We start from the raw sequence: 11802 nt of genomic DNA on the forward strand, positions 1-11802 counted from the left end.
TAAGGTGAAATGGTACACCCATTAAAATGACAAATGAAGGCTTATTTTTGTAGGCCATCGCTGGCTTCCCAATTGTCCTTTGTCCTTAGCTTCACCCTAGGAGCACAGGCCACAGAACCAGAAACAAACAGGGTCAAGACAGGGGCAAGTGTCTGGAAATACAGGTCACTCAGGCTGTGAGCCCCATCGTGAACTGCTGGCTCTATTGTAAAATTAAGGTTTCAACCCTTCTATCCCCTACCACCACTCTTATTTCAGGTCTTTAGGTGGAAATAGAGTTGGTATCTCTCCAGATTTCATCTCATTTTTATCCACATAAAAATTATCAATCCAACACCATCTCAGCCAAGCACTCATCCTCTCGAGTATTAGGAAAAGCTGTATTTTTTGGTGTTATCTTTATTTGATCCCCACTCAACAGATAAACATCACCTGGGCATCTGCTAAGAAACAGACTAGTCACTGCCTGCATTAACAGAAGACACAATTTAGGAGCCAGACCATTATTGCCCCCTGTATTCTGTTTCTTCAAGCACCCCTCAGGATAACCCCTATGGCTGCCATCTCTGTACTGCTCGCCCATCACCACATGCACTCTTAACCTCTCTTCTCTCTCACTGCTCAAATTTAATGGCTTATTCACAATTTATCTGACACATCATTCTGCAATAATGGGTGACAGTGGTTTAATGTGCAAACTGACATGAATATAAGAGTCCAGGTCTCCCCCCATTTCTTACCCCACTTCATCCTGGATAATATTTTAAACCAAGAAATTAATGAGGATTTCTCAGACCTCATTTTCTTGTAACTCACTTCAAAATTTGATGTAGCTAACCACAAATTGTATAAGCTCAGACAGTTGGGTTTTCTGTTTTTGGTAATGCAAGTGCCTGACTTCAGTTTTCTTGTTTTTTTGTTTTTTATTTTTTGTTTTTAATGTTATTTATTTTTGAGAGAGACAGAGCATGAGTGGGGAAGGAGCAGAGAGAGAGAGAGGGAGACACAGAATCCAAAGCAGGGTCCAGGCTCCGAGCTATCAGCACAGAGCCTGACGTAGGGCTTGAACCCACAAACCATGAGATCATGACCCGAGCGTAAGTCGGACGCCCAACTGACTGAGCCACCCAGGCACCCCTTAAATTTTGACTAGTAAGGCACTGGCTTCAAACAGGCATCCCCTTCAAAGATGGCTCTCCTGAATAAACACATTGTCAGGGGCGCCTGGGTGGCTCAGTCTGTTAAGTGTCCGCCTCTTGATTTTGGCTCAAGTCATGATCTCACGATTCACGACTTAGGCTCCTGAGTTCAAGCCCCACGTTGGGCTCTATGCTAACACTGCGGAGCCTGCTTGGGATTCTCTCTTTCTCTCTCTCTCTTTTTGAGGGAGAGAGAGAGAAAGAGAGAGAAAGAGAGAGAGAAAGCAAGAGCAGGGTAGGGGCAGAGAGAGGGAGACACAGAATCTGAAGCAGTCTCCAGGCTCTGAACTCTGTCAGCACAGAGCCCAATGCAGGGCTTGAACTCTCGAAACCTGAGATCATAACCTGAGCCGAAGTCGGATGCTTAACCGACTGAGCCACCCAGGCGCCCCGTACACTTTTTAAAAACTGAATAAACACACTGTTAGCTATGAAACTAGATAAAGAGTCAGGTGATGCCCCAGGCTTCTTTGTTTCAGAGATCTTGGTTGATTTCATTAACTGTCCACTTGGGCTGCTTGTCTTTTCTCTTCCTGAACTTTAAATTCTCACTTTTATGTTGTAAATTCACCAGTAAACAGCTCTAGACCCTCTACTCTGGATCCCAATACAAGCAGAACCCCAAGTTCTTTTCCCTCCCTCCCTCCTTCCCTCTCATCTCCCTCTGGACCGTGTTGTGTGGCCCCAAGTATGCTATGTAACTTCTAAGAATTCTAAGTAGTAAACTTTTTTTCAAAGTTTCTTGATGGTTATTCCAGAGAGCATCTTCCGACCATAATAGCCACAAAGGCCAGTCCAGCCACAACGCTCGTTATCCATAGGCTGAGACTGGCACACAACACCACATTAATTTGGTATCGCTATGTCTTCAGCTTCCCTAAGTATACTGGCTACGTTCTCTGAACCTCATCTCTTTGTTTTTCCTCCTAGCTCTCTTTGAGCTATTTCTCTAACATCTATTTTTTGGGGGGCACCTGGGTGGCTCAGTCAATTGAGCATCGACTTTGGCTCAGGTCATGATCTCGCGGTCCGTGAGTTCGAACCCCGCGTCAGGCTCTGTGCTGACAGCTCAGAACCTGGAGCCTGCTTCGGATTCTGTGTCTCCCTCTCTCTCTGCCCCTCCCCCACTCATGCTCTGTCTCTCTCTGTCTCAGAAATAAACGTTAAAAAAATTTTTTTAATCTATTTTTTGGGTCTTATAACTCAGAAGGTGTACTCACTCTCATAAAAGCTACCACCTTTAGATTGATGAATTCTCCTAACTAGAATTCCGGTAACATATGTTCAATGTCTATACAGAGATTTTTCTCCTGGATCTAGTCACTGGCCAATACCCAAATATGCATAAAAACTAATTTACTGCTTTCCTTTCCAAAATTATATTCTTTTTTCAGAATCCTGAGGTTACCTCTAAATGACCTCTTTCTACCATTCATAAATTAAGTCTGGAAAAGCTGTTGATTCTTCTTTTGAATTCTCTGTTCCAAAGGCCGAAATTAAATTAGATGTTCTCATCATTTATTGCTTAGGTTATTCCAGTATTTCCCTAATTGGTCTTCCTGACACAAATCTCTTTCCATTCAATCTACCAATGACAAATTTTCCTAAAATACTGTTTCTCATTCTTTTGCCTTCCTGTTTAAAAACTGTGATGACCCTACACTGCCCATAGCATATTATCTTAAACTCTTTGGTCTAACCTGATAGGTTCACTGCTAATAGCATACCTCTTTCTGTCCCCTAATCACAGAAGTAACCAATAATGAATCACAGTGTACTTCAAAATTATCCTATAAAATCATGAAGTAAGGGGTTGTTTCATCACTTCTTGTTTACCACTGTATGTCACTAGAAGAAAAAAAAAAATTAACATGCATTCAGAAAATGGTCTTAGTTCACGTTAGTATCCCTACCTGATATGCTGTCTTCTATCTTCTTATGAAAAGCAAAGCCCAACTCATATACCATATCCTCCACTAAACATTATCAATACTTCAACCTGTACTGATCCTTCTTTATTGATTCCTACAGATTCACAACATCCTGTATTGTACTTCACGTGAAGTAACTTTGTCTTTCCAGCTAGGTATTACAGTACCCTGTTTGAAAAGCCATCAGAGTATTAAACAGAAATTTTTTAAAATCTGAACCTTTATAATTAGAATCTAAAAGATGAGTTAAGAAATGTGGCAAATAAGAGATTATCTTCTAACTACTAGAATTAGCTACCAGTAGAGAATGAAGTCTCTGTGTGTTAGTAGACATAAAACCCATTTTTATAAAGCTGCTAAGAGAATGGAAACCTAAGAGCACTTCAAGGAGGCCCATGTGTGTAAGTGATATATGTACATATACATAATGCGGGGAACTCTTCCACCAAGGAAGGTTACTGACTTGTGAGGTAAATAGTCTTCCATGAGGAAAATATAGACTCCTCTCTGTAGATTTCAAGGCTCTTGACAAACACCACCCAACCTAAATTTCAGCCACGAATTCATTTCGTACATGTAATAAATAAAAAGTAATTTCCATTTTATTGATTCTGTCTGCAACATAAATATAGGCATTTTTAACATATTAAAATAATAAGCATTAGTTATTATTACAATGCCAATCATTTTTAGAATACTTGCTATGCCCAGGTACAGTATTAACATCTTTTATTCAGCAGAAATGATAACAATGATATAACATATATATAAGAAAATAAAACATTCCTGGATTTCTCAATGTTCCAATGTATTTACTATAAAGTTAGAGAATCTTTTCATTTATCCTTGAAAATATGTTCATATATTACAGGATTAAATCTGTAATCATTTCTTCCCCACATTATGGTGCTAACTGCTCTGATGTGAAAGAATAATAAAACTTATCTTCCATAAAGACAAAAGGTTACATCCTGGGACAGGTACCTAGGTACCGGCTAAAAGTGCTAGGGAGACTATTTCTAGGTATTTACATTTCATGCAGGAATGAGACCCAAGACTTAGAGACCTCTCTAGGTCTGAGACACCCAGAGCTATCTGAGTTTTGGGGAGAGTTTACTTACAGACCAACGTGTTATAGTTAGCAATCAGGCCCATAATGTTTCCAAGGAGACTCTTGCAGGAGGGGAGAAAGATAGCTGCCTCCTTACCACTCAATAAGCAGAGAAAAATTGTTTTTTTCATGTTCTTCACCTATGGACAGCTGTGCTACTTTCGTTGCAAAGTAGCATTATGTCACCACAAATGTAAGGTCAGAGGCTTTTATTATTTAGGAAAATCTGTCACTGATATAAAACACCATATGTGTGCATTCGCATTCAAAATAAAATAAATATAAATATTAAAAACCTGAAACCCAACACAGTGTGAACTTTACAGTCTTGCCAGTTCTGAAAATTCACACGTACAACACATAAGTTACTTTATTTCCACATCTCATTATAATTTCTGCCTCTGATAACTTAGCCTAATACAAAACTTCAATCGTGGTTTTTAAATTTAAATTTTTCCTGTGATTTCTCACTCTGGTTTCAGAAAACCATATGTAACACTGAGGCATCAAGAGTGGTATGCAACTCTTGATCCTTGTTCATTTCTCTGCACATATCTTATGGCAACATAACTTGTCATATGTTCCCTCCACACAGACATTAAACACAGGTTACTGGAGTGTGTAGTGAAATCGTGATGTCCTTGCTGATTTGATTCCCACCTCAGTTAGGAGGCATAATCAAGTCTCTGAAATTTCAAATGAATCACCCTATTGTCCATACCACTGACTTCTCATCTTGATAAAGGCAGGAGAGGGAAAGGTCAATAACTGGTACTCCTGCTCAAATTCTAACAGTTAAGAGATACAGGGGAGTTGGCTTATGGAGAGATCAAAATTTTACTTCTGTATCTGATGAGAGCAGATAGGGAAGACTATCTATTTAGGGAAGGTTTATCTATTAATGTGTTTTCTAGTACTGAATCCAAAATTAGACTTTCTCATTCAGTATCAGCAGGATAGTATGGGAACAGTCATTCTCCTACCCTTGTAACATGGTAAAATGGGAGAGCAGAAGCAGCTTCCTGAGGACAGCTCAATCCCAACAAGGGGAGAAGAGACTCCCAGTCTCTTCTCAATTCACCAAATAACTCCCTGAACTACTCAAGTAGAAGTTAGAGGCCTAATATGTTAGGACAATGGATCATACACATAAAAGGAAGCATCAGAAGTAGGAAGAAAACATTCAATAATCCCTCCTACATACCAATATTCTACAGCTTTCTATTCTCCTAAACCACTGTGCTTAATCATGAAGCTTCAGCTGAACCAAGGTATTGTCCCCCCAGAGAAAAGGATCAGCAATCTATCAAGACATTACTGCTCCTATCTTTTTGAGTAACCTACCCCACCTGTGATTTTGGGTATCCTGCTGCGACCACTATTAGCAGTGCAGATTTTTGAGCCCAGAATCCTTCAAAATAGTCCGAAAACACATTAATTAAATGTGTAGCCATTCTATATCCAAAGCTGAAAATGTTTTCTCAACTCTATTTCCCATCCCAAATTATGAACAGCTTATTATCTAGGATTTCTATCAAAGGTGCTACAATTAGATCGAATGGCTTAAATTCTAAGAACAAAAGTCTAACATTATAGATATTCCAAATTTGAAAATAACCTCCTTAAACTACTAAATTCCCAAAGAGAAATTAAAGTCCAAAGATTAAATTACCCTGACAGTTATATACAAACACAAAACAAATTAAAGTTCAAAGAAATTGATGTCTACAGTCAAATTTTCATGCCCCTGTAAGGTACAACTCCATGAAGTTAAAATCGTACTACTTAGGTCAAAGTCCAAGACAAATACCTTCCTTACAAATTTCTTCTACTTCCTCTCAGTAAGTCATTCTTAATGTCTAGGATAAGTACAGTTCTTTCAGGGATTCAGAAATTGCATCATGTCAAAGACAAGTTTTTACTAACTACATTTTAAAGAATCTAAAAAACAGTCATCTGGAAAAAAATATGACGTTGAATTGTATATCATATTCCATGACCATTGAAAAATTCAAAAGGAATCAAAGATTTAAATGAAAAAAGAAAAAAAAATATAACCATGAAAGTTCTAGAAGAGAAAAATTCCTTTATAAAATGGAGAAAGACACTTCTAAACATGATTCAAAACCATAAAAAAATACTTGTATATTACATAACATTACAAAAAATAACCAGGATCAAAAAACAAATGACCCACTTGGGGGAAAAAAAATTAAAACTTACATCACAGGCAAAAGGTCCATTCCCCTCAATATATAAAGAGCAGGTAAATATCTAACAGAAGTAAAACACTAAAAACTCCCTATAGAAAATGAGCAAAGAAATGATGGCCAATTCACACAAAAAAATTCAAATGGCCTTTCAACAAATGAAAAGACACTCAACTCATTCATATCTTATTATTAATAAATAAAAAATTAAAACCCTGAAAAAATATTTTTCACCTATCAGACTGACAAAAATGTGAACATTTCTGTTGATAAGGCTACGATGAAGCAGAATGAGACTCATGGAATTTGGTAATATATAAACAATAGTACATATTCATTTATCTGATTCAGCAGTTCAACTTCTAAGAATTTATACTACAGATATGATACATCTGCCAAGAATGCCAAGTATATACATTTATTACCACACTATTTGTAACTGCAGAAAAGTAGACGTCACCCAAATGTCCACCAAGAGACTGTTTAAATAAACTATGACACGATATACATATAGTAAAAATTAAAAAATAAACTGTGACAAATTCACATAATACAATATTAACACTGTGCAGCAGTAAAAACAAGTGAAAAGCTCCTCTATATACTGCTATGGAAGTATTTCCAGAATATGCAGTTAAGTGAAGAAAAAAAAAAAAAAACAAGGTGCAGACAGTATATAAAGTTTGCTTTCTTTTGTAAAGAAAAGGAAAAATTAAGAAAATATATTTGTAATTGCATTTTAAAAAATGACACGAGAGGCATATATAGTATAGAACATACCAAATCATCTACCTAACTAGTCTAACTTGAGCAAGACTGCCTGGGTCTGTCTCTGCCACTTACAAATTAATTAACTCTTTTAGGCCTATCTATAAAATAGGAATTATAGGAATTCTTCCATAATAGGGTTGATACACAAAATAAATGAGCTAACATTTGCAAAATACACAGGTCAGTATTGGGCACTTAGTAAGTATTATAGACTTGTTTGTTAAACACCTAGATAAGTAAAATGCAAAGTGGACAAAAGATTTGTCAATGTATACTTTTCTTTATATCACTTTAGTTTCAGAACTATTAGTTTTTGAACTTTGTATGATTCAAAAATTACAGTAAATGAAAATATAAACTTAACAAACCTGGCCGCACATCCAAGTTTAAATACAAGCCATTCTCAGATCAGATTACTCCCCAAAACACTGTGTTCCTAGAAACCAGAACTGAGTAACATCTCAAGGAAAAACGAACCTGGCAATATTCTTGGTTTCAGCTCAATTGGGATGCTTGTCAGTTTGTGTGAGTAGCAGATTCCATAAAATTTCTATTAAAGCACTAATTCTGACACTACAGATTCATCATATCTAGGGACACAATGCACTTAGCGTACTGTTGTCTCTCACAGAGTAACATTTGTGACACTCCTGCCTTCCAGAAAACTTTAAACATTTTCAACCCCAATCACCAAATTGTATTTGAAGTACAATATATTCCTCTGCAACCTACCTCAAAAATCTCTTCATTTCTTTCCCTTCCTTTAACCTCCTGTCCCTGGCACTCTGGAACTGCTGGAAGTGGCCTCTATATTATGAAACAGGGGCTACTACCTTCAGTAAACAAATATTTTGAATCCTATACTACAAGGGGCACTTTCCACCACCTCATTCTGGAATTGCAAAGCTAGTGAGGCCTGCCTCTTAGGGAGGGTTTCTCTCTCATCTCATTTGTTTCGGCTGGCAAATCACTCTCAGCTGAGATTCCGGAACTGAGGTTTCAACCGATGCTTCCGAAGCCTGAACCCCTAGAGGCCCAATAAGAACCAATACCTCTTCCATGTGCTCCTCCAGGCACTGTCTTTCATCATCGAATTGTTCAGACCTTGAATAGCATTTTTTTTCTGCAGCAATGAAATATGCCTCTAGTGTTCATTTTCTTCCACCCTCGTCTACACTTTTCAGTTTAAATTTTTTAGTATGTTTAATATGTTTAGAAAGTCGAGTTTCTAACTGCTTAATCTATTAATTTCGTCTCTTCAAAACATACAGGATTACTGCTGATTGCTGGAAATGAGTATTTGGCTTCCTTTTTATGTTTTTTAGATGTTAGGGGTTTTTTTTCCTAATATATGCCTCTATTTATTAAATTCCAGAATCTTCTCTAAAAGCAATGATGAAACCATTCAATTCTGAGTTTACTAAAAGCACCTACTCTTAAAAAAATTTTTTTTTCTCCTCCACTTCCCTGGGATGCATAATTCCACACAGCATCTTTTCTCCCACCAACGTGAATCATCCCCATCCAAGCTTGGATCTAACTCATCCTCTTGCCTGACTCCTTTCAATATGCCCTATCTTTCTGAGTCTTGTCTCGAGTCCTAATTCTTGGTCGTTCCTTCTAAGCACAAACCGTACTTCTGTACAAACCTACAATTACTATATTACCTTAAAAATCAACCAATGGTACTCTGTGCATTCTACAGGTCTTCTTAGTCTTTCCCAATCTTTAAGATGCTGTTCTGATAATATCTTTTACATCATCCCTTATCTGTGATCTCTCAGTACTTTTCTGACTCTTTTTGAGGGAGTCCTTCCACTTGAGATCTTTCCTCTTCCTTTTTGATTAACTGGAGACCTACCCCCCTATTTCAATCTGGTAACAACCGAACACCTTTCCCTTTTCCAATACTCTTTTGAAGAGAATTTACATCCCTCCAACTCACCATTTCTCTCTCACAGATGTCTACTTGAACGTCGAATTATTTTCTATGTCACCTTTGTCAAGTTCGTCCCCTAATTTCTCTAGATTTTTCCTAAAAAAGTTTTATTTTCCTCCAGCTGATTTTTTGTTTCCAATTCTTTCCCTTACTCTACATTAACACTGAAGCACAAGTTTTAAGTGACTCTAACCCCTTAAATTCCTAAGCAAGATCAATTATTAGAGCCAGAGCATTCCAAGCACAGCCCTTTTTTTTTTTTTTTTTTTTTTTTTACTGGCTTTCTAAGCCACCTTTTTTGCAACATTTTATTTTTGATCCTCAATTTAAGGAGAAGGTATATGCTCTTTACAGTAAAGAGCCCTATTCTTCCTTAATTTGATATCCATCAATCTCCTATGAATGGAGTCCCAGTCTGAATCTCAGCAATCAAAAGTCATAGTCAAACTGTACGGAACGATCAAATTCAGAGCCACCTGAAATCAAAAGGTAAGAGCAACTTATAAACCTATAGACAAGTCATATGATTCCTAGATTTGTTCTTCCAACACTCCTTCCCTTGACTCTGAAGTGGAGTCAAAACATAAAAGCGGATGAGAATCTGAGGAGACTTTCTGTGCCACCAGCCTAGGCCTGGCCCTAAACATTTCCAGCACGTACAGCTAACACTGACACCTAAAAAAGGCTGGCACATGAAAAGGGCTTGCTTTATTACCAAAACTCTGTCTCACACAAGGCTACTTAGAAAAAAATTATATATCCGCGTTTAAGGTCAAGCAGCAGTTACCAATTTGACTAGGATGCATCGAGTAAGGACGTCTGCACTTCTGGTCCGATTTTGCTTGCTGAGCACCCCCAAAGCTTGCCTGCCTTTACTTACAGCCGAAAGCACGTAGACTTTCCTCCAAACAAATGGGTGTTTACTTTCATACAATCAGCCACTCCCCAGTGGAAAAAACCGCCAAGAGCTGTAACAACCCACTACCACGGAAAATACGTGGTGAGCGCCTAGTCCGGGATCATCAAAGTTTTTAACACCTCCCACTGTAGCCATGCCAGAAGCGTGCCCGAAGCTCTACTCCACGCTTTCCAACACAGCATTCTTCTTTTTCATTTTCTCTTTACTCCCACTCTGTATCTTGGATGTCGGGGTGTGAGGAGAGTCCGACATGTAAACGTCTCTCTCTTAGAAATAAAAGTAAAGCGGCAGGAAAACCAAAATATTCCGTTGTAACCGCCGGAGAAGATATTGAAGACCGTGGCTTATAAACTGCAGGCGTACTGACTCGGAACCCTAGCATTCGACTTACCAACGATGCCACGGACAGCACCCAACCGCCTCGGCGGCGACGACGGCGACGATGGCGATGATGGCGCAGCGGTAAAACCGGCGCCCGACAACCTTACAGCCTGGAGGGCGGAGCTAACTGGGCACTTCCTGTGGGCAGCTCCTCCCTAAGAGGAAAGAAAGAGGCGGGTCACAACGCCAACGCTCTCTTTCCAAATTGGCCAATCAGACCACGAGAAGAAGTAAAAAAGCGCATGGTGAAGCGTGTTGTTCTTCTATATGTCCTTCCGTAGTACAGCAAACGGTTTTGTGAGTTAAGTGTTCCCGCTCCTCAGTGTAATGCAGTCTCTCTTGCACAGGATTTAACTTGCATGTCACGGCAACCTTTTGGCAAGCTCAATGGCTCTCTCGGTGACATCTTCATCCCACTGGGTCACTAGGGAACTTTGAGATTGTCTGTAACCGCAAAGCGAGCTACAAGTCGGCTGTGTATCTCACCTCTCCTAAAGATGCCAGGTTATTAATTATGGTAACCACATAATATATTGTCCAAACTAGGACACTTAAAAAGGAGAAAAGATTAATTAAAATTATAAGTTTTGGGCACGTCTGAGTGGTTCAGTCAGGTAAGAAAGGAACTCTGGATCTGCCCCCCCCCCCCCCCCAGGCCAGGGAGGACCCTGCTTGGGAATCTTTCTCCCTCCCTTTGTAGTTACATCTAATCGCATATATTTTGTTTTGTTCATTCACAGAGCTTAATCTCAGAAGTTAGAAGGGACACATTGTGCTTAACACTCTTCTTTTCTCATAACTCTGTCTCCTATATCTCTGAATAGTCACTGCTACACCCCACTTCTTAGTTTTGATCCCACCCAGAAATCCAAGTTGAAAAGAAGGGGGGATTAGATCACTCAAAAGAAGATTTTGTCAGTTGCCAGATTGGTTCTTTTCTCCATAATAGAATATGATGAAAAATTAAACTGGAGAAGAACAGCAGTGAAGGGGAAAACCTGAGAGGCACATGGTTTAGGTTTCAGGGAGTCGTTTATGGAGACTTTTGGAGGCAGAGATATGGAGGTGGACAGTGGAATATGGGAAATGGATAGGACATAAAAGCGTTTAAGAAGTGTTTATTTGTATTATATTAATACACTTCATAGTGTTTACATTAATCATCTACCTGGAAGTTGACTTTTTATTGTTGTGTTATGATTCTATGACCACCATACTGTAACCCTCTGATTTAAACAGGATAAAAATAGAACCAATGGAATTTAAGATAAAATTTCATAAAATCATATGTCCTGATCAAAAAATGGTTCAAGTCTAAAATAATTTTCTAGCTACATTAGC

The 11802-nt window shown here is 38.6% G+C and overlaps 1 protein-coding gene across 11 annotated transcripts in view; it reads right to left on the minus strand.

The window, feature by feature from the left end:
* Positions 1-10981, minus strand: part of LOC125922726 (cytochrome c oxidase subunit 7B2, mitochondrial) — a 159283-nt gene extending 148302 nt beyond the window's left edge. For 3 of the 11 annotated variants that reach the window (XM_049630465.1, XM_049630468.1, XM_049630467.1), the window contains exon 1: positions 10472-10981. The gene's annotated coding sequence lies outside the window, so the exon portion shown is untranslated. Of the gene's footprint in view, positions 1-10041; positions 10440-10471 lie in introns of those variants that run through there. The other 8 variants (XM_049630458.1, XM_049630463.1, XM_049630461.1 and 5 more) reach the window with 4 other exon arrangements.
* Between the last annotated feature and the right edge of the window lie 821 nt (positions 10982-11802).

The sequence above is a fragment of the Panthera uncia genome, chromosome B1, assembly GCF_023721935.1.
Source record: "Panthera uncia isolate 11264 chromosome B1, Puncia_PCG_1.0, whole genome shotgun sequence".
Lineage (NCBI taxonomy): Eukaryota > Metazoa > Chordata > Mammalia > Carnivora > Felidae > Panthera > Panthera uncia.